This window comes from Tyto alba, unplaced genomic scaffold (assembly GCF_018691265.1).
Source record: "Tyto alba isolate M040663 unplaced genomic scaffold, T.alba_DEE_v4.0 Super-Scaffold_5, whole genome shotgun sequence".
Lineage (NCBI taxonomy): Eukaryota > Metazoa > Chordata > Aves > Strigiformes > Tytonidae > Tyto > Tyto alba.
Window position 1 is genome coordinate 12,671,633 of NW_024881326.1, and position 25,908 is coordinate 12,697,540.

General features: G+C 38.6%; 1 protein-coding gene across 1 annotated transcript in view; it reads left to right on the plus strand.

The window, feature by feature from the left end:
• The first annotated feature begins 6,863 nt into the window (after positions 1-6,863).
• The window catches only part of ZC3H12B (zinc finger CCCH-type containing 12B), a 34,477-nt gene continuing 15,432 nt past the window's right edge, over positions 6,864-25,908 (plus strand). The window contains exon 1 of the mRNA XM_042807203.1: positions 6,864-7,278. The gene's annotated coding sequence lies outside the window, so the exon portion shown is untranslated. The remainder of the gene's footprint in view (positions 7,279-25,908) is intronic.

Sequence of the window (25,908 nt, forward strand, 5' to 3'; positions counted from 1 at the left end):
TATTTTTTTTTTAAGAAACTAAAGTGTGTTCTCATTCAGTTGTTGACGCACTTATATAAGATATTGTCCATAACTTCCCCATTTATTGTCATGATGAGGAATCACAGTCTTCTCTTGTGCACTCAGCTGAGCTAAAACCAAAACTACAATAAAAATATCACTGTCTACCTTTGGAAATGACATGTATAGTCTGAAACAAATACAGAAAACCTACTGACAAACCAGGCACAAAAATGAAAGCAAAAAAGAAAAACACAAAATGTTTTGAGTAACAAAAGGAATTTAGGCCTGTAGAAGGGAATGTGACAGGCTAACATTGCCTCTACCCTCTCTTGACTTCTTGTCAAGGAGGAAGAAGAGGATTAATTTCCTGAATTCTGATACTAGGCTAAGTCTCAAAAAAATTTTTGCTAGTATATACCTTCTCTGCCCTGCCCTGCTTGCCAAATGATGATGTTTAAGCAAACCTTTTGTAACTGAGGCAGCAAATGTTTATCAGTGCAATATTCTTTTTCTTTCACAAAATACACTGAGTGATCAGTGTAATGTAATGCGGATCAGATCCTGTCTCAGGCAGTATGAAAAGCTGAAACTCCCCAGATATTCAGTTTGGCCCCTTTTTTTCTGCTTTCACTGGACAGTGGAAATTAATGATCCAGGAAATCAGGTCAGTCATAAGAACTCTTCAGTACTCAAGGATGACTTAAGAACCAGTGCACTGCCACTTTCTGCTCATTTTTTCCCTGATAATAGTAGCTTTAATAATATTTTTAAATGCTTTTAATACCCAGTGAAGTAAATGGGAATTTGGAATGAATGCAGACTCCAGTATCAGACCCCCATTTATTTTAAAAATGGGGTGTTTTAATAGCAAAAATTATTTGTTTTCATTAAGCACAGATAAGCAGAGTTGTTTTGTTTTTTTTTTTTCCCCTTTGGTTTACCTGTGTTCTCTAACACGCACTTTACTATTCTCTTGTTCTCTGTGGCAGTCTGTTTTCTCTAAGTGCTTTTACTGCTTCTTCTATTTACCACTGTTGTCCCTTGTGCTGCTTTGGAGCAGGGATGCCATTTTTATATACACATGTAAAGTAATATAAATTTGCATGAAGTTATGAAGCCAACATAAATCTCAGAAGCTAACGCCATGTATTACTGCAATACTTGGTAACAGAACTCACATAGTCTAGGTGAAATAGCTGGTTCTGAACTAAAAATTGATCTTGGAAACCTTGCACGCCATAGTCCACAGCATTTCACATGGAAGATTTGTGCTGTATAATGGACTCGAGGTGTTGGGAATCACCCTTACCAGTTTTCTACCCATGTGAGGTTTTTTTTTTTTAGGGAAGTTGTAAACTGAAGCTGTGGAGAGACTTGGATGAGGGTGCTGGAGTTGGAAGAAAATAAAAAGCCAGAAAACGGGCTTCAGAGCTGAGCTGCTGTGACTGAAGTTTGTCCTCAGTCTGAGGCAGGAAAGTTCCTAATAGCTGGAGTAAACAGCCTCAAACTGAGATTTCTAAATAGCTGTTAGAGAAAATAGCTGAATGGATTTTTGTTTGTCCTGCCTTTCACTCTTTTAACCATAATAAAGATAAATCCCTTAATGGATGCTTTTGACTAGCCACTGAAGCACCTGGGTTGATACAGGATGTGAAGCAAGCCACATTCTCTCAAGGATTAATAGTGAATAGTTTGATTACTTATTTACACTTCATTAGTAACTTGGTATTTGCTTTTTGAGAAGTAGTTTTCATGAGAGTAGCAGTGTCAGCTCTGAGACAATGTGGGTTGTAGGTAGTTGGTATCTCTGAACAGTGAGATCTTCCCTGTCATGAATTTCATCATGTTAGCGTCTACAGTCTTAAGCTATGGGGCAGGATCCCTTAATAATTAGCACTGTAGAAATCCAAGGACAAAAGCTGGTGTTTCCTGTTACAAGGAAAGAAATAAAAGAGAATGAAGGAAAAAAGATAGGAGCACTGGACATGAAAAGCAGAGGGTGAGGTTCACCTAATCCCTGAGCAAGTGGCAATAGTGATCAGACATTCTCCCTCAGGCAAAAAATTATTAATGTTCATAATCTATTTACCACTAATTAATAACCAGAAGTTAAATAGAGTTAATAACTCAGATGACTTGCACAAAATATCTACCTTCTTTTTCTATCGATTCCACTAAACAATAAATTAAGACATAAATTGAAGGTTTCAAGCATTATAAAAGTTGTTTCAGTCTTATGAATCTTCCTAGTAATGATTTTGAGGATTTATCTGTATTATACAAATCCAGTTTTTGCAAGTGCACCTTTGCTGACACTGCAGAAGACATATTTCTGAAACAGATAATGAATAAGCTGCAGTTGTGAATGGGGACATATTTTAGTTATTTTCTTCATTATTTAAGGACTTTTCCCTATTGTGGTTTGTTCTTCAATTAAGGAAAAAAAGATAAAGGAAAATGGTGATAGGCATCAGCATCCTCTTCATCTCACAGCTTTTGTAAAGAAATTAGAACATACCAGGTCTGATTCTGGTGTGATTTGAGTCAATTGCAAACTTGCTGCCTTAAAAATTGAAGACTGTTGGACTGAGCCTTAAGTGAGATGTGTGCTCAAAGTGGGCAGGCTTCTTTGATGCATGATTTAAATAGATGAACTAATTGATTTGAGGGGGTAGGAAACAAGTTAGCTACAGTGGGCCAGTGAATCTTGTTGCTAAGACACTAAGGGAGTGAGAGGCAGGGTGAAGATATGAGAGGAAGAAAAGGGAAGTCCCCTCTAACAGGAGTGATGAGAATCCCAGCCAACATTTGCAATGTTTATCCTATTTTTAATTTCTGATTTTACAGGCTAAATTGTAGGGTCAGGGACAGAAAATGACAATGCAGATGTTCAACTTGTTACTTTACTCTGCTTTGAATGACATAAAGAAATCCACAAAGTATTATAAAATATTTGGAAGTTCTTAGACAGGAAGTGAGCCTACCCACAAGCATGAGCAATTATTTTTCTCCCCATGCTTAAAAAAAGGACAGAAAATACTACATTGCATATTTGAAAGTATTTCAAAGCGGTCACAAAGTTTGATGCTTATGATGTGTTGTATGGATTTAGGAATATTTTTAATGGTGTAATACAGATGTAGGGATGCATTTAATGTTATATAGACAATAGCTGAGGAACGTATTCCTATCACCTTTCTTCCTTACCTCTGGGATAGAATCTTCCAGTCCACTCCTGCATTGCTAAAATACAGATCACTTATCTGTCTGGGCTGTTCTGGGATGATCTTTCAAGGTCCCTTCCTACCTGGGCTATTCAGTGATTTTAACACTTCACCCATCATACTGGGTTTGTGTGGCAAGGTTTTGGTAGCAAAGAGGCTGCAGGGGTGGCTTCTGTGAGAAGATACCAGAAGCTTCCCCCATGTCAGACAAAGCCAGTTCCAGCCAGCTCCAAGATGGACCCACCACTGGCCAAGACTGAGCCCAGCAGTGATGGTGGTAGCACCTCTGTGATAACATATTTAAGAAAGGGGTAAAAACTGCTGTGCAACAGCAGCCAGGGAGGAGAGAGAATGTGTGAGAGAAACAGACCTGCAGACACCAAGGTCTGTGAAGAAGGAAGGGGAGGAGGTGCTGCAGGTGCTGGAGCAGAGATTCCATCGCAGCCCATGGAGGTCCACGGTGGAGCAGATACCCACCTGGCAGCCCGGGGAGGACCCCACGCTGGAGCAGGTGCATGTGCCCTGAAAGAAGTTCTGGACAGTTGGACTATATGATCATTGTAGGTGTTATGGAAATTACACATGCCAGCCACCATAACAGGGCTCGACCCCAGGTTTCTGCATAAGCTGATGTCTTTATGAATAAAAAGTACTTTTTGTTAATGGTGCTACAGCTTGAGCTGGGTACCTTTGAAGAGAGACCCTGAACAAAGAAATCCCTGGGCAATTACACCCTTACAATCTAAGTTCCCTACCCCACACATGATAGTTTGGCCCAGTAGTAATGTTAAGGTCTAGGGTCTTCTTGATTTTTTATGGGTTTGATTTGTTTGCTGTTTCATTACTAAGTGGTTGCTAGGTGGTCATCTTCTTACATGATAGCACATCCTCTGAGGTCAGTTTTGGCCACACATCAAAGCATTATTGGAGCGTATTTAAGACAGTCTCTTGGGACTAGCAGGTGCTTTATCCAAGCCTGTCTTTCCCCTTCATTTCCCCAGAAGAATGAGACTTTAAAAGTTTTTATGTAGTTTAATTTTTGCTTTATTTATACAATACACATCTATTTATATAAAAGCAAGGTCAAAGAAGTACCACTTGTGCTCGATATGCATAAGGGTCAAAAACCAGCTGGGTGTGAAGTTCATTAGGTCTCATATAAAGTAATTAAAAATGTAGGAATACAAACTTCCTAATTTGTACAAAACTACAAATAATCAGCTATACAGAATAATGAGGGGAAGAAACCATACTTAAAAGCATTCAAAAGAAATTAAGGCTTGAGGTAAACTGTACTTCATGTCAGTAGGTAAAGTCCCATTGCTTTCAGCAGGTTTTAAATCAGAGTCTAGATAAATAGCAGTCTTCTGGAATGTGCAATTAGCTTGGGCTCCGCATCCACAGGAAATCAGTGCCTGCTGTGGTACCGTATCTTGTGCTTCTCTCAGTTGTGGAATCAGCATGTCTATTTATTAGTGATCCCTTTCTTATGCTGCATCTGAAGTACTGTGAATCTTCTTTGCTGTTTGTATCCTCTGAACTCTGCCTGGTTTTGGTCATGCAGCAGTATTTTTTCCCTCAACTACTGATGAATACGGTTCTTTATAGGCTGCTCTGCTATTGCTGCTAAATTTCTGAATATTTTTTCAGTGTAACTTTCAGCAGACAAAGTGATGAAGAGGGAAGTACATACTTTCACCACTGCTGTCAGCTGAGGTAACAAGGTGAGGGAAAGGCACAATGTACCCTGGAGAGATATGTCAGTATTCTGATAGGTGTGCACTCCAAGATCCCTAGTGTTTCCAGAGCTTAAAATCTTTTTTTCAGATTGAAAAATCAAGTATCAGTACATCATGAGGCATGTTTCTTTGAGGGTAGAGCAGAAGGCCAGGGGTCCAGGCATCAGGATTGCTCTTTCAGCTCTGATGCCAATATTTGCAGTTCAAGCACATTCAAATCTGTAGCATTCAGCTTTTGCTTCATGGCTTTGGTCAAGTGTCTGTTTCACTTTTCCGTATATACAAAATGAGTCTGACTGTTCTTTATATGATCTGAAATCACTGTACTGATGTTTAATGTCTATTCTGCTGCTATGTATAAACTTTGATATGTGGGATCCAAATAACAATCAGTTTTTCAAAGCACACAGATTAGATTTTTCAAAAAGAGCTAAGGGACTTGAGCATAAAACTGCCATTGAAAAAAATCTTTCCACTGACCCTGAAAAATTCAACCTTGTTTCTATTTGATTCTTTCTAAAACAAAAGCTAATAGGCAGATACATTTCAAAACAAGTTGCGGTATTATGCAGAATTAAATCAATGCTAAAATACTGCCCTACTCCACTGAGCACAGGATTGAATTTTGTTGCATGAAAAAAAATCAGCGGCTTCCATTTAACAGTCTCATGTTAGTCCAACCAGCCTTATCATTGTGACAACAAATCTGGTATAGAATAATTCCAGCTGCAAGAATACTTTTTTTTTTTTTTTTATTTCCCCCTAGGTAATCACCCTGGCTAGAGCAATCAATTCTACAAGACTGGGTGTAATAAGGAAAATTTTTCTTTTCTCAGTGTATGCTAGATATATGAATTGGTCAAGCAGTTGGACTAGATGATTATTGTAGGTCCCTTCCAACTGATGTTATAAAAAAATGTGTGCAACATGTTTTATGAAACAAATAGCATTCAAAGAAATATTAAAGACTAATAGAGAAGAGCCCCCAATAAAATGTACAACAGGACTGAACTTTGGCTGGTGTACTGCTTGATGTACTCATGGTGTAAATCACCGTGCAAGGCACAGGCAGCAGTGTTGTCAAACCCAAACATTTGAAAATGAATGAGTCAAAATTGTGCATCTTAAATTGGGAAATTTGCTTTTAATTCCTGAGTTTTTTTAATGGCAATGGATTATTTCTGTGTCCAATTGGGTTTTGGAGCCTTCGAAATGTACTCAAGTCACATTTGCAAGATTTTTTTCCTACAATGGGCCACCCCGGTTGTATTGGCCCACTTCCTATTTTAGGGGAAAACATATTGGTTTCAGGAAGCTTTGGGAAGCTAAAGGCAGTCGTCAGCAATACTGAAACCGATGCTAGACCTGAGATCTTAAGAGCGTCTAGTCTTTAAATGTCAAATCTATGCAAAGCCTAAAGCATTTGCAATTTTTCTTGTTAATCCTCCCATTTATACTGTGTGCCCATGACCATTATAGTGAGCAAAAGGTTTGAGTACCTGAGCATGTTAATCTTGGCCTGTTCCAAAGGCCTAAACATACCTAAGTTTAGTCACGTCCTTTATCTCCTCCTCCATTCCCGTAATCTGCAGAACCGGGAAAACAGTATTTTCCCCAGGACTGCCTGCCACCCATCTGCCCCCCCCACCTTGTTTCAGCGGGGGGGGTAGATGCCCACAGAAGACCCCGCTCCCGTTCCCTGGAGCCCGAGCACGGAACCCGCCTTACCCCTTGTTTCCAGGGAGCGGCACTCTGAGACGGCAAGCCCCGGGTTACGAGCAAGCACACACACCGGCACCAGCCCGGGGGGCACGCAGGCGCCCGGGCCGCCTCAGCGCGGGGGCGGGGCGGGGCGGGGCGGGGCGGGGCGGCGGGCGCGCCTGCGCCGGCCGCGGGAGCGCGCGGGGCGCCGCGAGGCAGCGCCGGGTGCCTGCAGCAGGCGGCCGCGGGGGCTGGGCGCGGTTGCTAGGCGACGGCGCCCGGGCAGCGGCGTTGGCCCGGCTGAGGCGCAGGCAGGGATGAGGCGGCGGCAGCGGCCCCCGGGCTGCCGCGGGCGCTGAGCCCCGCTCCCGCACCTTCCCCCGTCCTATCCCGTCCCGTCCCGCCCTGGCTTTGCTCCTCCAGCCCGCCCCCCCCCCCCCCTCCTCATCCTCCTCCTCTCCCCTCGCTCCGGCCTGCCCTTCCCCCTCCATGCGGCGGGAGCGGCCGGAGTGGGGCCCGTGCCGCGGCCGCGCCGAGCCCCGCCGTCCCTCGCCTCTGCAACTCCAGATCCCGCAAGGAGCCGCGGGCGGTGTCTGCAGCGACGACAACGGGTGAGAAAAGGAGGGGTGGCGCGGGAGGCAGCGGGGAGGCCGAGGCGAAGCGGCGGCGGGGAGGGGTGGGGGCGGCTGCCGGCGCCGCGGCCGGGCGGTGGCGGAGCCCCCTCCTCCCCGGCAGCGGCGCGGCGCGGCGGGGGGGGGGGGGCCCGCGCGGCGGGAGAGGCCGGTAGGGCGCCCCCTGCCGCCCCGCCGCGCCGCCTCCGGGCCTGCCCGCAGTCGCGGCGCGGCCTCCCGCCGCCCGCCCGGCCTGGCGCCGCGGGGACCCGCCGCCGCCGCCTCGCCCGGCCGCGCCGCCGCCCTGGGGGTGCCCCCGCCGCCTCGCCAGCACGGGGAGGGGCGGCTGCTCGGCCTGGCGTCTCCCTCCCCCCGGCGTGGCCGCTGTCCTTGGCGTGCCGCGGCCCGCATCAGGTGCTGGCTTGGGGGGCGGCCCCTGTTCGCGCAGGTGCCCGCGGAGCCTGGGGGCCCGGGGGGCGGCTGGGGCGGGGAGGCTGCAGTGACCAAGCGCTGGGGCACGGAATCGGGAAATTCGCCTGGTTTCATTTAGTAATTGTAAGTGGCAAGGAGGGACTGCAGGGGCTGCGCTGGCACGCTGTTCAAGGTGGCGTTCAGGGTCTGAACAGAAGGGTAGTGAGAAACTCAAATTAACGAGAGCAAGGTGGTGAAATAAGGAAATTACTTTTGTAGAGGTTACCTGATGATCACTACTCACGTCTTTCCATTTTGCTTCATAGTGCAAATGTGAATAAGTAACTGCTCACTTACTGCAGTATACACGAGGTTTGAGATACTTTTTCGAATCAGTTAATTTAAAAATGTTGTACTTCATAGCCGTCTGCATTTCTAGTTGCCATTTAATCCTTTGTAGGTTATATTTTGCAAGAGCTGTATGTTTTCATCACAGGTTAACAAACAGTAAAATTGAATCTAAAGCTATGTTGGGTCTTCTTCAGCTGATAAATGTGGATCTAAATTCAGGTTTACTGAGATACATGTGATACGTTTTTACTTTTTTTTTTTTTCTTTCTTTTAAATCATGCAATGTGTTTCAGTGATTATCTTGTATTGTCATAAATTAGAAGTAGGATAGAAAAAAAATTAAAATACTGGTCATTTATGAACTTCCATTATGTATATCAGTAGTTCTGAGTGCCTGTGAGTGTACATCATCCCAGGTTTATCTGATTTCTTATGCTTGGTATGCTTGTTTATTAAAATGGATGTGTCTGTTGAGTAGTCATTTTTGTATAGGAGGTATCCTTTATTGATGAGAGACATCTTTTGCTTGCCAGATGTCATAAATGGAATATGGTATGTAGAACTGAAAGGTATATTTCACAAGAATAGCTACTGTCACTTATAAAATTATCTTTGCTTCTTGCTAGAAAAGTGGGTTAGTGGGAATGTCAAGGTCATCCTCAAATTTAGAACAATTTAGCTGCCGTTGGAATATGGCTTGTCTTCTTCACTGTCCTGTGTTTTCCATGTATCGATCCTGTGGCTGTTGACATTTTCTGGTCCTGTGATCTGTTTGTCTTCTAAACTGATCTAACGCTTAGCGAGTTTTAATAGAAGCAATCTATAAAGCTTCCTAAGTCAATTGCATTTGAATGACCTCTTTTAAGATGTACTTAAAGAAAAAAAAAAATCTAAGAGTGTCCAAAATCACTATTCAGACAGAATGGAAACAAAAGGTGTTTAGAGGGTGAAAGGATAACAATGACATTATATGCAGATGAACTAGTAAGAAAGTAAATTCTTACTGTCAACTGCTGTGAATGAGGCAAGTTCTAGCTTTCTGTTCTTTGATCTTTCTGGGTGCCTTTTCCAATGAAAATTATTCCATTGCAGACATCTATGGGTTTTGACTTTCTTAGCCACTTTACAGTTTGAAACTGAAATGTCGCTTTATTAAACACTTATAAGTCTACTATAGATCTGTGAATAACAGAAATAAACCAAATTGCTTCTGTCACTTGGACTCTGTTACTGTTTACATCAAGAGCAGAAGCATTGGAGCTTTTGGGAATAAGGAAGGTAGCAGGTAAGTTCAGTTATGGAAACAGGACTTGGAAAGCTTAAGAAATATAAACTATAAACTCAGAAGAAGTTTCTGGTGTTGTCTCATTATAAATGAGCTTGATATATTGATTTGTCCATTTCACAATGTAAAAAAAAAATTTAAATGTCTGTAATGCTACCTAGACCTCACACACATACCTGAGAACTCTATCCTCTTTTGATCATGGAATCTGCTAGACATAAAGGGCTTTGAAGAGCCATGTGTACCTAGCTGGAGAAGTATATATTTTTATATATATAAACTTATATTTTCTCTAAGTTTATTGTAAAAGGCTAGTTTTTCTAGGCATTATAAATGAAAAGCATTTCTGAGTAATAATACTAGTATTTTAAAAATTCTTTACATATGTTAACGTGTGGGTTGTTTTTTTTAATTTTCTGAGAATTGTCCCTTTTTGTTGATAGGCTATATTTGATACCATATATTAATGGTAACACAGATAATTCATCTGGAAGTAAGAATACCATGACCACCTTTACAGATCTGGGCTTTCTGATGACAGGATATATAGTAATGCATTTGATATATTTCAGATTTCGGAAACATGTTTGGAAGTGCAGAGCTAAGCAGTATAGCATCTCCTGAGATGAAGTTTTATTGTTCTGAGGTGAACACTTTATTCATGAGATTGGCCATAATAAGAAAAACTCTTCATTAGCTGGCAGTTTTGATTCAAATATATATGCTTTTTCTATATTTAAACAAGTACTTCAGCTAAGTGTCTTTGAGTTTTAAAGGTAGCTATTGTATTTAATTTTCTTACATGAGTTATTTTTGACATTGCTTGATAGCAAAGTGGGTTGAATCAGCATGTCAAAATAAAACCTAGGCTTTACATGGTTTATTGTGAGCCTCTTCTAGAATTTCATTAGGATATCATGGTACAGTATAACTAAAGCCTTTTACAAATGCTAGCGTAGGCCAAGGCGCTTGTCGGTTACATAGCTGAAATATAAGAACTCCCTTTCCACATTCAGTCTCTCTGGAGAGAGTCCCCTCATCGAAATTAATATCTGTTCTGATTATCTGAGTCAACTTCTATTTCAGTTTTCTGGAGAGGAATGCTATAACAGGGACAGACTGTTAACCTTAGGCTAAAGCCAAGTGTTTGGACTCTAATTATTTTTAGTAAGGACATCCACAAGATATTTAACATATATGCTCCTTTAATGAGCCCACAGACACCTTAGCAAAATCATGTAGTCAGAACTAAGTCTGAGAATTTTAAACTAAAAGCAATGTGTGATTGCCCCCCTGACCCTCCTGCCTCTTTTTTTTTTTTTTTTTTTTTAAGATCAAACACTAGTTTCAGACTCTTCGCCAAGTCTTTCCCTTTTCTGACTTCTAAGTTGTCCTGATTTACAAAATGAACAAAAAATCCACCCATCCCCTGAAACAAAATAACCCACCAGACCGAAAAAACATATTCTCTCAGGCCTAGTCCATATATAGATCTCCCTTTAGAAAGGGAGAAATGAAGTTGCTGGAGTATGGGGATTTGCTGTTTTCATTTTTGAAAGCAAAGCAGTAGGCTTTTTCTCTTGTCTTCTTGAAGATGACTTTCCAGCTTCTTCACATTGAAAATGAGCAGTGTTGTCATGATAAAAATGAAGGAATCTTAGAATAAGAGAATAATTAGTTTTGATCAGACTAGATGACCTCCTGAAGTCCAACACCTTTCTCACAGCAGACCTGATGGACTGACTGTTCTTTCAAAAGCAAAGTAACAAGTGTGAAAATCTAAGGTCACAAGATGCATTTAAATTCCTCTTGCTGCTTTCCATAAATGTACTGTTTGATCCTTACTGGGTGAGGTGTTTCTGTGCTTCTGGCATTTTTTTAGTAGCTTCTGAAGTGGCCATTTCAGTTTATCAGAAAGCTTATGTCCTAACAGCTGTATACTTCCTGCCGCTTGTTGGCATGGTATGTGAAGGTCCACCCAGTATATTGAGACCTTTGGAAACAGAATGCCCTTTGTTTTTCAGGTTTCTCAAAGATTGCTTCTGGATATTTGGTTAAAGGAACATTTGGTTTAGTCTATCAAAGCAGTCTTCTGAATATTCAATTACAAAATTAGAATTAGTGTAAGTTGAGATGGTAAGATGCATCACATCCTTGATGTCTTTGACTTAGCTGCAATCACAACTTTTTTTTTTTTTTTTTTTTTTTTTTTTTTTCCCAGAGCATTAGTGAGTCATTTAGATCTGCAGAGTAGGTAGTACTAAACGCCCTCCTATCAGATTGTGGATTATGAGAACCAGTGTATTGCTTTGGTTTTAGATCTAAATACATGATCTCAGTTTATAAGGAACTGCTAACAAGTAATCTTTTAAGGGATTATGCTCCTGCTCCTATTTTACATAATGCTGTCAACTGAATTGTAAAAGTTGCTTTGGTAGTGACAACAGACTTTTTGAGTAGCAATAATGTTAGCTGTAACTGCTTAAGAGTATTAGAGAAGATTGGTGCAAAGAGGTACTATACTGTTGTTAGAACACCTTTTTCTGAATGCATGTTGTCTACTTCTTTCTTGGTGTGGGTTTTTTTTTTTGTTTTTTTTTTTTGTTTTTTTTTTTTTTTTTTTTCCCTTTCTTACTATGGTTGAATACCTAATGCAATAGAAATACTCAATAGAAATACTCAGTTTCCTTCCATTCAGAAGTCTGGTCTGTACTTTATTCTTGCCTTGTGCTCAGCACAAGACACCTATTAAAAGGTGAACACCTAAAGAAAGAACAGATGTTCTTTCTAGGTCAAGAAATCAGTTAACTCCATACATAAATCATATATCATAAGAAACAGCTAAAATGCCACTTTCCCTATCTATAATTACAACAGTGTCCATTCTATCCTTTTGAGTGCATACTTATGAGTGTGACAAAATAAATGAAGCTTGAAGTAAGATGCTTAAATTCTATACTCTGCATTTCTCTTCAGTTCACACTTGGTTTGCATTTGACCCCTTCAGAAGTGATTTCAGGTCCTCTATGTGACATGTTAGACATAGATTGCTTTACCTATAGTCTAATACTGATGTCAGTGATCATTTGAAGTATTTACTGAAATAAATTTGAATTACCTCAGATGTTGAGGTTACACTGTAGTTTCTTAGTACAATTTTTCAGTTTAACAAAACTCCACAATATGCTAAGAATGAGGTGAAAATGGGTATCTTCCTACCAGGTTCTCTATTCTATGATACTGTTTCTATTGTATGTTTTGAATGAAATCCTGTAGTCATCACCAAAGAAAAATGACTTCTTTGCAAGTTTAGGCTTGGTAGAGGTTGTAGATTTGGGCCCAGGGATTCATCATGGATTTGCACAGCAAAGAATACATCGTTTTATTTAATATTCTAAATCTACTGTGACCATAATGTTTAAGAGGTTTTATTTTGGATTTTCAGAAGAAGCCATGATTTCTCAAACTTCTAGCTAGTTGGAAATGCTTTTACTCGTTTCTCTGTTGCCTGTTAATAGGATCATGTTTTTCTTTTTCCTGGCATTGTCTGAGGTGGTCTCTAGGTTGATTTCTTAATCCTTTGTGAAAGGTTAGCCATAGAAAAGTGCCACAGATGTTCGGTCATAGTCTTTAAACTTGTCAGACAGTCCTGCAGGACAGACACCTAATGTTTGTGATGTACAATACTACAGTTTGAGCAAAGTTAGAAAAATGAAGTTCTGAGAACCTTCTTTGGGGTCTTATTTCTGATGCAGCAAAGTGTTAATGCTTTTCTGTTTAGTGTCTTGGTTGTTGCAGGGAGGTTCAGCATAATAACATAGTAACTCAGTACCATTCCCCCTAAGCTGAAAAAGGAGCTTTTCTTTGAGTGCAGTCAAAAAAAGGTCTGTAACTTTGTAACCTGCTGGAACTCAGTGGCAGGTATGGGAAGTTTTTGTTGGTGTGTCTTTTTTTTTTTTTTTTTTTTTTTTTAAAGTCTTAATCACTAGAATTGTTGTAGTATTTTATCTAATTTTGCTCAAATAAAAAGACCATAAAAAGGCAGAGTTGTGCTCATTAACTTTCACAGTCTGGAAAGTAAGTAGTGGCTCTTGGATGTAATTCAGCTGAATGTCTTGTCATTGCTGAATGACACTGTCACTCTGCCTTGTTCAGTAGTCCAGCCAAACACCAGCTGGCACACATGGGCCCATCAGTCCCTTCATACTGTAGGGACAGTCATGGACAAGTAGGTTCCTGGCTTAGGTGTTTTGGTTAAGAGAATATGGCAAGATTGCTTGAGTCTAGGTTTTCATACCCACAGATTTGAAAATGATTTGATCTACTAGCTCAGTGGTTTGACTTAAATCATTGGGAGAGACCCTGAATTTCCATATTTCTCTCACAGAGAACGTAATTTGTTTTAAACTGAGCCAACTGCAGTAAAGGGATTTCAGGGATAGTGGGCTACAAGTTGGTGAGAAAGAACAACTGTGTGACTTTAGTTTTTGCAGCATTTGTGAAGGAAGAACTCTATTTCACTTTTCTAAATTGGTCTGTGAAATTATCAAGTGATACACTGACAGATTCAGAACTTATGTATATATATATGGCCGTATCTATCTATCTGTGTATGTTTGTGTGTGTATATGGTGGGGTTTTTTTTCCATCACTGTTCTGTGTAGACATGACACATGTAAGCACAAAAAGATACAGAAGATCAGAAAGGTGAAGCTTAGTGGTATTTCTAAAGTCGTTACTAGTTCTATATATTCAGGTGTGTGGATTCCTCAAATTGAGTCCTCTCTGCACAGCTGAACCTCTTCTACCATTACACCTGTTCCCTCAGCGTTAAGAAAGAATATCACTGTCAAGGCTGGGTGATGATGATTACATTCATCTTAACTGATGAGTCAATGCTGAAAATCTTCCTTTGCTCTTTGCCTCTGTAACAGAAGTGTGCTAAGTCACATTCCTTATTGTTCTACTACCAATGTGTTTAAGGGAGGGAGAGAGACAGATGCAGAAACGGTAAATTGGCTTTTTTTTTTTTTTTCCAAATACTACATCTGAATTGACTCAGAAAGGGAGAAGCTTCTAAATAAAAGTTATTAATAACCATAGCCAGCAAGCTATTTTTCAATTGCTGTTTCAATATTAATTTTAAGGACAAAGATGTTCACTACCTGTGTTACCCGCCAGTACTTTACTTTAGGCTTAATGTATATCAGTGTTTTATTTCAGAGAAGTCATAATGAGTACATAAAGTGAAATATTTCTTTTCATGTTGTTCTGAGTTTGGCTTGATAAAAGACTGTACAATATTAGGCCTCAGATTTGTGTAAATTTAATATTTCTGTGTTCATCAAAATGACAGTGTTGAAACTTCCCATTAACATGTTGAGACTGACATAGCATAGTAAGGTAAGAAAAAAAATCCATTAAACTGAATCAAAATGCTGTCACTTACATGGCTCTAATTATCAAGAGACTAAAAACTCTGATCTGCCATTTTAATGCTTCTGTTAAAAATGCTGTTTGACTTAGTGCATACTCTGGGAATACTGATTATACATGTTTCTAAATGTATAAATGAGCTGCAGATCTGTGCTCGGGTCTTTGGTTTAGGCCAGCTTTCTAGAATGGAGAAATAAATTGGTTTAATTTATTAGATTAAAAAGTACAAAAAGGATTTGAACATGTGTTCATTTTAAGTATCTTAAAATAAGAGTATTCCTTTTAAATAGGAAGATTTCTTGCTCCTCAGTGAGCAAAGTAATGCAAGTGGTTAATGCCAGATACTTGTGTCAAAAGCCAGCTGCTTTTATCTTGGTTAAAGCCCGATATACTTGTTTTCCTTCACTGAGTGACTTGTATGTATTTTTGACTTTTTATGAAAGCTATATCAGAGTATATATGCTATATATCTGTCAGATTGATGCTTATATGAGTGTTGTTTGCTAAGTACAAAAGTTCTTAGGACAGTCTTAATAAAACTATGTAAAATACAGTTTTAAAATTAATAAAAGGGCAGAATTCTTTATTCTGGGTCCTGCTAGATAAATTCACAGTGCTTGGTCATATGATCTTGTTGACATTACTGAGAGGTGCACTTAAAACTGTGACTACAAATTCTGAATATTGTATTTTTGCAAAAACATAACTTTTAATTTCAAAATGGCCAACTTAAATAGGAAAATGTTCTACAAAGCCTATTTTATTCTGTTTTCCTACAGTTTTGCAACACTTGATACAGTTAATGAAAGTTAAATGTGCTAAGCTACCACATTTGTTACATGCTGAAAATAATTAATTCTGAGGTTCAGAAAATAAATTGGTGAAAGTGATTAATTCCTGTTGAATTACAACATATGTGTGATGATGGTATGCATGTGTAAACTGTAATGTATTCCTGTTATCTCTGTTTAAGATAATGATAAATATGGAAATCTAGTGGTTCAAAGTGTAAAAACACAAAATGCTACGAGTCACCAACACATTTTCTTAAGCAGAAAAGATAATTGCACATAATGTCACGCAGTGCAACTCTTCCATTTTTTTTAATCCATTCTGAAATAACCAGATGTTAATTTTAGAATATTTTCTGCTTTTCCTCAGTTGTGAATCTGTCCCAGCAGATGTGTACCACCTAAGTGTATAATTAGAATGAGAAAAAGCTACCATTTTTCTTTGTGACTCATACTTTGTCAGCTTTAAGTGTTTCCTTCTCAGTAGATAAAATGGTTCACTACCTCAGTAAATATTCAAAGCAGCAAGCTTTGTGTAATATCTGTACTGCTCCTGAAATAAGAATACAAGAAGGTTGTTTCTTCAGTGCTGTGAAAACACCAATGTTGAATTGTGTCACTTTTTTTGAGCACTGTAGAAATAAGGTTTTCAGAATTAAGGGCTAATCTGAAGTCCGGTGCCATCTATGTGTTTTGAGCTGCTCTTTGTCTATGTCTTCTGGTAATAACAACTGCCTAATAAATACTATTTTGTCACATTCCTGAAAACCTATGCAATGCATTTCAGGGTGTTTGTTTGGGTGTTTGTTGTTGTTGTTTTTTTGTTTGGTTGTTGTTTTTTGTTTGTTTGTTTTGTTCTGTTGTTTTTTGTTTTTTTTTTTTTTTTTTTTTTTTTTTTTGTGCTGTGGGCCCAAATTGTAATGTCTTTAAAATGGCAACTAGGCATGTGTTGGGGAAGTTTTTAAAGATCTCAAAAAGTACTCCAAGAACGTGTCTGTAGTGTAACCACTAGTCTGTGCTGTAGCACACTGCAACGTTAAAGATCCTTTTGATGTAGTGTCTCTGAACACTGAATCATTTTTAAAAAGACTGCTCTTTCTCTTTGTCTCTACTTATATTGTTTCCATGGTTTTAGACTCTTAATTTACCATAATTGGTATGTGTGAAGCAGGGAAGTTGTCAGCTTTTGTGTTAGTAGGCTTATAAACTGTCTACACTGTGATCATGAGGTGTAGTTGTAGTAGGTATATAGTATACCAGCCCTACCTGTTTAGTTGTGAAGATGATAAAATGGGTTTTATTCATTCATGTGTTGTAGAACAAATAACCTGGGATCGTGGTAGATTTATGCAGTTTGTGTTGAAGTCTATGTTGTTATGATTTGGTTGCTTTTAGTCCCTGAGCTAGCTACATGAAAATTAGTTAGGATATATGTCTTTGTGTACTTCAGTCAGCTGATGATGATGTAGAAATAACCACAGCAATAAAAAAAACTTGGCTACTGTTTAGAACAGCCTTCTTCCAGAAAGATATCCCTTCCTGTATGCCTGATTTATGGGGAAGAATCTATACAGAGGACCATGGTAATGCTAAATTAGTGAAATGAAGAGTAAAGAGAGATACTAAGACATTAAAATTCATGCTGAAACCATGGAGGGAATAACTTAATTTTTTGATTAAAATACATGTCAGGTTTTTTAGTTCTTGTGAAGATGTTTATTTGACAGTTTAAGAAATACAAAAGGAGAAATTTGCAATATTTATTCCTCACTGTGCATATGGAACTCCACTAGATGTTACCATTTCATGTGTCACTATTCAGTTAGATTTTTTTTTCCTTGGAGTATCATTAAAAAAAAGATTGCTGATTATCTACATGTATCTCAAAAATATACAAGGGCAAGCAAACAATTCTCCCCCTCCTTAAAATAAATACTATAGAATCACTGTCATATGTATTTATTATCTAGGTGAGAGAGATATTTGAGAGAATACTCGGGTTGGGGGATTTTTGTTTTCTGTGGTTTTTTGGTGGTTTGTTTTTTTTTTCCTTTTAATTGTGTTTTAGTATCTACAATGACAGAAAACAAGTGAGGCTGCTTAAAAGCTGCTGAAAATTTGATGAAAGGATTTAATAAATAAAATATTTTTCCTTTAAAGGTTGTTCATCAGATGTGTGCATCATATAATTGCCCCTTTGAAGGGCATGGCTCAGAGCACACAGAGATGTGGAAAGATAGTGTCATAAGGGACCAAAAGACGTTGTTCAATCCATTCTTTCACCCTGTCTTCTCTGATTCTGTTGGTCCTGCTGAAATGAAGAGGCTTTGAATAGAGTATTTCTAGCACCAGCTCTTTAATAGACATTGTAATTAGAATAGTAATTGTTAAATAATTCCCAAGTGTTTTTCATAAATGCTACAGTACTTTATTACTGAGCAGACATTTTCATTCTGTTTCAATACCAGCAAAATTTAATAGTTGCTTTCAGTTTGGTCTTTTATGAACAAAAAATAGCTGATTTTGCCTCACTCTCTTCTCTGAATCACATTATCAATTCTACTAGTCAGTCGTGACTGTGTGCTGAAAGAGGTGTTTAGTAAGAAAACTTGGTTGCTTAGCAATGAACATCGTGAGAATTGAAATTTTAAAGCTGCAGTATATATATTTCTGAGTTAGAATATCTTCAAATCAGAAATTGCTAATAGCTTTCTTTTCTCTCCTTAAGTCTGTGTTTATATTTGGATGTCTTTGGAGAGAATGTAACTCATACTAAACGAATACTAACATTTCAGTGATACAATGTTACATTTATGATCTGTGAGATGAGCTTTTATTCCACCTTTGAGAAAATTTTAGGCACACTGACTCATTTCTCAATTTTGTAGTTATCAGCAAAATCAGGTGCTAATAAATCATTTATGTTTGTAAATCTTTGTTCTGGTTTTGCTTGTAAGTGGATTTTTATTATTATTTTTTTTAATTTACCCTTGTGTGCTAACTCCTTAATGCATCTGTACTAACTTTAAAAAGTGGACAGTATAAACAATAACACAAAAAAGTGGAAAATTATCTGCGATAGTTCTGTAAACTGATTATTAGTGCTTTTTTCCAGTAAATTTTTTCTGTGCACATAAGGGCACACTGAGCATAAAGACAATGAGATAATAGAGAATTATTAGTGGGCCACCTATTTCTTCCAGAAATAGAGCTCAATTAAGATATCCCTGTCTAAAGACTTTGCCTGAAAGCTGTCATTTTATTCTACATGATGCGTGAACTGCTCGCACCAGATTAAGTGTAATCCATAGTTCATTCTTGTACTATTCAGTGTGATACTACAGTGATAAAGAAACACCATGTTTGCAGGTTAGCTTTGTATGCAGAATTGAGATCATCACTTTGTCTCTTCACTTTATCCTCCTTCTCCCATCCCTCTTCCTTCTGTAGAGGGTCCCAGAGTCTCATCGCTGTCTCCTTTAAGTCTTTATTCTATACCATGTTATTGGGGAGTTAATTCAAATGGTTTGGACTGTATATTTGCTTCACTAATTTCTCATTTACAGATGTCTGCTTTTTGCTCAACCTTCTGGCTTGAATAGAATTTACAGTTCCCCCTAAATGATCAGCTTCTAATTTAAACTGAAAATGGCTGAAATGCTGCTTTCATTTCTCCTGGATATGTGAGCCTGAAATCTAGGAGTCCTCTTAGACTTGGCTATCTTAGACCTGTACAGCCAGACTACTTTTGAGATTTCTCAGTGTTATGGCCAGGGAAATGGCTAAGGTGGAGTCTTGTATTTCTGTTAATCTACTAAAACATCCAGGCTCTCACTTCATGTCGAGATCCTTTCCTAAACTGCTTATTTTGATGTTTATGTGTATGTTTGCACATGTTCATATTAAATGCATAATTTCTTTCCTCCCGCCCCTTTAAAACCTCTCCATAAACTCCCTTAGTGTGCCTACAAAGTACTGCCTTCTAAAGGTGTCTGGACAAGCAGTAAACTGAAACATTACCAAAATGTTTAATGTAATCTTTCTGATATTCCCATTACCACTTGTTTAATTCATTCATAGCCTGTCATCATAATTCTAGATTACATTTTCTTTTGGGCAGGGATTATATAGTTAGAGTAGAATAGGAACCGATTGAGGTTCCTAGGTACAGCTGTACTACCACTGCTAGATAGTGTAAATCAGAAAAAAAATAAATTCTTCATTACTGTCAGTACTCTGCAAGATGATGTGTTTGAATTTCTGAGAAGCGCAGTGTGAAAAAAAACAACCAACCAAAGCAAAAAACCTATTCTATTGCAGCTTTGAGGTTTTTTCTTAGTCTAAATGCCAGCCAGTTAATTGCATACATATGTTGCTTCTGACTGGAATTTGTCTTGGACATGTGGCACTGATAGTGATTGCTTTTACATGTATTAAAGAAATGATGAACTTTGTCACTTAGTGGGAAGCAGGAAGAAGATTAATAGCCAGGAATTGTTTTCATATGGATGTGAAAAATGTGAACTACTAAATCATCTTTTATTAAAAAAAAAAAATATATATATTTTTGCACATACTTTCTTTTAGACTATATGCATACAAATTATGCATATTACATACAGGCTATCACTTCAAAGTTTTGATATTATCTTTACTTCATCTCTTACTGTAGAAAAATTTAGTCGTGACTGCTGATTCAAGAAATTAATCATGTGGGACCTGATGCAATTGTTAGAAAAGAAGTTGAATATATATATATGGCTTTAGCTGTTTCCTTTACAAAACGTGGGTTTGAGGGTTTAAGTTCACCACATAAGATAAGATGTGTCCTTTGTACAGTTACTAGTAACAAAGATAGGCTTGTATCTCAGTAACAAAGGTACATTAATTCAGATGTTCTTTGCATTGTATTTTTCCATTTTGTACTTTATTAAATCATTTTTTAAAAGAACTTAAAGGCATAATTACGATGTTTGGACACATCATATTTGAGAGAAATGTGTGTAATTAAGTAATATTTAACTTAATATCATTTACATCACAGTTCTTAAGTATTATGTATATTAAGAGTTTTGTACTAGATCTGGCTTTTGCTGTTTGAATCTTTTGTAACTGTTGTTTATTATGATGCTAGAATAGTTGATTGTCCTCAGTCACGGTTCATTCAGCTGTATGGAAAACATTATAACAGAAATACTTGTAACAAATTACTTAGAAAGCACAAGTAGTGAAAATGTAGATATTTATATACATATAATAATAAAAAGTGCATCTTGCCTGAAATGTTTGAAATAAACGGTTACAGTGTGTGATAAAAAGCTTGTCTCCACAACCACAAAGGAGGATGGGGCACAGTGGCAGGCAAGGGAACCCCAATAACACAGTCAGAGGAATGGTGGCCCAGCACAGGCTTCTCTGGGGCGGTCATAGGAGAGCCGTCAGCCCTGTACTCTGGAGGTGATGCCCATCACGATGAGTTGACTAATGGTAGAGGCTGTCTGGATTGTCTTGGAGACTGAGTGAGTACGGGACGTGGTTAGGGGATGCAAGGAAAGAGCATTTTGTGATTGCATATGGCTTGCGCAGTCTGTGGGAGGAATCAAGCGCATTGTAGGGGTCAGGAGAGAGAATGAATGTTTCAAGATGATTTGTGAAGGAACCACCATGGGAAATAGAGGGATAAGGGGATAAAGGGGACAGGTTGCCTGGTAAAGGTGGTGCTGATGAATATGCTTGTCTGGCCATGTCATGAACTTGGTCAGCACGCTGGCCTGTCTTCACATTAAACTCCATTTCTAACTGTTTTTGTGGGTGAAGGGCTCTCTTGGGATCTGTGTGTGTCTAGTGCAAGCAAGCAGAGGATGCGCATGTTGGTGAATGATCGCTAGCAAATACCAAGCTGAACTAGCTGTCAAGATGTTTAAGTGGCTAGGAAGCTCCATGTATGTGTATATCTCTGGAGTGAGACAACTGGAAGAGCTGGCTACCAGAGAGACCAGCAGGTCCAGGCCAACTGACTGCTGGAGAGACTGTAAGGTCTGAGGGTCAACTGAGAGTGCTGGTTTTGGTGTTTGTTTTTTGTTTTTGTTTTTTGTGTGTGTGTGTGTGTCTGCCTGTCTGTCTCTGGTCATGTGTGTGAGACAGAGGTGCCACCAGCATCACTGATGGACTCATCACTGGCCCGTCTACATGGGAGCAGCTCCTGGTCTCTTCTCACAGAAGCCACCCCCGTAGCCCCTTGCCACGTAAACCCCAATACATACATATATATATGTATTTCCTGCTAACGGGCCATCACCTTTATCAGCCAGTGAGGGGAACAAGATGAAGCCATTGGTACTGCTTGTGTTTGTGTGAGGGCTGAGTGTTCGTGTTTGTGTACATCTGTGTGGCTGGTCATGTGTGTGTGTGCTGCACATGTGTGTGCTTGTGTGTGTAAACTGGGATTACATGCTTAGCCTTACCAATGGCTGGAACTGGGGGTATAGAACTGCTCAGGGTCTCCTGAACAGAAACCGTAGTTATTTGGTACAGTATATGGCATGGATTTGACAAGTGATACTTAAGAATCTATAAGCTGCATGGGAAGCAGGGAACAATGCTAGCAGTCATAGATGGGTTTTAAAATTCTTTATTAGGTTAGGCTTCAGTGGAAACAGATACAAACAATGAAGCAAGGACGTCATTTTAATTGAAGGGGTAGTAAGGGGAAGGTAAGACAAGCTACTTATGAAAAGCTTAATAAAAAAATCCAAAACTCGCTCAAAATTATATTAGAAATTGTAAGAGTGGTAAAAAACAGAGGACTTGGGCTTGACTTAATGTCAATATAAAATGTTAATCTTGTATCTGCTTAACACCATTTTACCTTTCCTGTGAGAAGGTGTAAAGAGTGGTGGCCACAACTCTTCCTTGGGCCCTTCTTTTATTTGCGGTATCAAGATAGAATCTGGTCAGTATCTCATTTGTTCTTTATTTCCTGGCAGCATCAGCCATCTTTGATAGGAACTTCATAAGTTTCTACTTATAGTTTCTAATCAGCAATTTCTTTAGTTTGACTGTTGCAAAGGAAACAGTTGAACAGTTGAGATAGGTGGTGAATTCAAGTCACTGAGCCTAAATGCTCTGAATATACAGAAAACTCATTTCCCTATATAGGTATGCCTATAACATGGATGGCTCCCTTATTTGAAGGAGAACCATGTGGTCCACTAAGAAGGAATAATATACCGAATGCTTGCCACACTGTAGGTGGAGAGGTAATGATAGCAAGTAGAGGTACTTAACTAGAAGCCAGAGATAACCTGAGGCCAAATATGGTTTCAGACATAGAGTGGTACAGAGCCGAGACCTCAGCTTTCCAAGAATAGGGCATCTGAGCCTTTTCAGAGTGGTGGTACCGATTGCGTCTGGATTGCTGGTATTGACAAAAGCAGTGACTGACAGATTTATGAGATCAAAATACTGACTGACTGAAGAGAGATACTATCTGTTCTGGGCTCCAGAATAGGACTGCAGATTTATTTTAAAAGAAAAAAAAAACAACAAAACAAACAAACCCAAAACCCAAACACAACTGCAATTTGAGGACAAGACCTAATCAGTTTGTGTGGCTAGGCCTTTTCTCACTGTTGAGAGCTGGTTTGCTCAGGGATAAGGGTCTGGATCATAGTCTATGAACACACATAATAAATCTGTAGTGGTAACTGTGAGGCTATGGGTAGTTCCAGGGGTTGCAATAGGGTATAGATTGGACTGTTCAGGGCTGTGAAGAAATGAGGGAGAGACCATAGTGCTGTTTTTGTAACTGAAGGGTGGTATTACAAGTCCGATTTCTAATCTGGAGGGTGCCAGGAAGGGTGCTGTGTTAAAGTAGTGGTAGTTGCTGCTGCTGCTTTCTCTTGCTCAGTTCTTCATTCCACTATGTTTGCTGTCTTAGGAGCAATACATCAGTTCTTCCTTCCTAGGTGCCCTCTCTCAGTGGTCAGTGGGAATTTTTTTGTTGTTATTTTTTGTTGTTGGATTTTTTGTTTGTTTGTTTTGGTGCTCTTGACCCTCATTGTTTGTGACTTAACACTCTGCATTTGGGAACAAATCCTACAATGTCCCAAGTCTGTGGACATAGCAGAACAGTGAAGTTGCACAGATGGAGTGACTGGCTGAGGGTGGAGAGGCTTCAGTGCAAGCTGACTTGTTTTCCAGGAGCTCTTTGTACAAAAGTGTACGGGGTTGTAGAGAGAGGCTCAGGAGACTGCCTGCCTCATTTTCTGTCAACACAGCAGCTGATGCTAAAACAGGTTATCTAAGCTTTTTGACAAAAGTTGCCTTTTCAGAAATTGACTTTGTGTGCTGGGTGTTTAAAGTAAATGGAAAAAAACAACTAACTTTTCCAGAAGATACAATGTTTACATATTGTATCATTTTTTTTGTAGAAGATCAGTGATATATCTTGGTAGAAATGACTACAGTTGTCAAAGGTCCTGTCTGTACCTTTTAGTGTTTCCCTCACAAGATCCTAGATGGATATGAAGAAGGGATTTTTATAAAACACTGTGATTTACTTTTTAAATAGTTTGAATATAAATAGAGATTAATTTATTTTTTAGTGGATTTTTAATTCCCATCTCAAATATTTGAAAGGTAATGGTGATCATTACATCAGAGCACAAGTATTTTCCACTGCTGTGCAAGAGAGGGGTGAGACAGCTAAAATTTCCCTAGTTAGTGGCTTTTAACCAAAGGCTTACATGAATGAAAAAAAAAAAAAGGCAAGAAACTCCAAGATGAGTCACAGAAGTGGGCGTTTCCATAGAGTGAGCTTTCATAATAGATCCACCAATCTGTCACTAGCAACCAAAGAATAGTAAACGACAGCATAGGACTGGCAGAGAGCAGCCCTTGTAGATATAGAGTACTGCTTCCTCACACGGAGTGCATCTGTCTGAGCCGCTTTCTTTGTATGCATGACAGAAGTGAGTATGCCAGCAGCAGTGATAGAAATCGTTCCTAGAATTAAATTTCTTTGTTTATATTTTAAATATTTTTTGAATTCAGGATTATTCAGATCTGATGATAATCAAACTATCTTCTTGTTAAAATGAGGTCTTACTTTTAAGGAAGGACAAATTAAATTTATGATAAATTGCTTATATGATGTTAAATAACAGAAAAGTAGAGATATGTATGTGGAATTGGGACAATACAACAAAATGGTGAAGTCAATTTATATGCAGATAAGATACATTATTTTCCAGCTAAGAAGGAAGAAGAGAAATTAAGAGTAAAACTTCTATAGTTGCCGTTTACAGGAAAAAAAAAAAGTTGAAAACTCTAAATGTGGAAGTAATAGTGATAGTGTTACCCAGATTATTTTATTACTGTAATAAAAAAAAAAAAAAAAAAGACAAACTATAGTCTTTTTGAGTGAGTCCAGTTGATTTAATGTCCATCTGGGAAGGAACATATCTTGCTTGTAGTTTAAATTAATATTTAAGTGTTTATAAGCGAATGTAAATTTGGTCCTCTAAAATTTGGTTTAAATGGATTACTTCTGGAAAATCATTTGTTGAAATAAAACCAATGGAGAAATTAACAGTAAATTTGAAAAACTAAACCACCTCTTCATCATACTTTCAAAGCTATTTCCAGTCCTAAGAACCTTTGGCTGATCATTCTTATGAGATTTCCACTGGCAAAGTGTTTAGGATTATTTACTAGAGGTGGGAAAACAGGCATGATGAGTTTGACAAAATCCAAAAACATTCTTGTGACATTATGCTTAAAGAAATTATGAAAACTTGTGAAAAAGAATGGAGATCTTTAAACTTGGACCAACAGAATCACACCGTTCTTTGTCCAGTGCCAAAGTACTTGGGTTGTACATATACTGCTATTAGCACTATGTGAGAGAAAATCACCTCAAATGCAAATGGAGAGTTCTGTAATAGTTATGATAATTATTTAGAGGGATACTCTTTGAATGCATGATATTAAAAACCATCAAGTATCTAAATCTAACCTAATCAAAGTCTAACCTAAACCTAACTAATCAATGCTGGAATTTCCATTCAAATGCAAGGAAACTGTATTTTTATTCCAGATTGCATAAAGGACTTAGAATATGGTTCTTCTTTATTTAAAAATAGTGTTGGTTGACTAAAACTTGGCCTTTTAGGTTTTTTTAGATAAGTGATTAGCTTTTTATGTAGCTTAATTTCTGAAGGAAACTAGGCTTTTGAGCAGCCCTCTCTGCATGCACGTGTGTTTGTGTTTGCATGTATGTGCATCACAAAAAGAGCATGAACAAGTGCGAGTCATTATATCTGGCATTGTTTGGAGTAATTTTGAGACTATTAA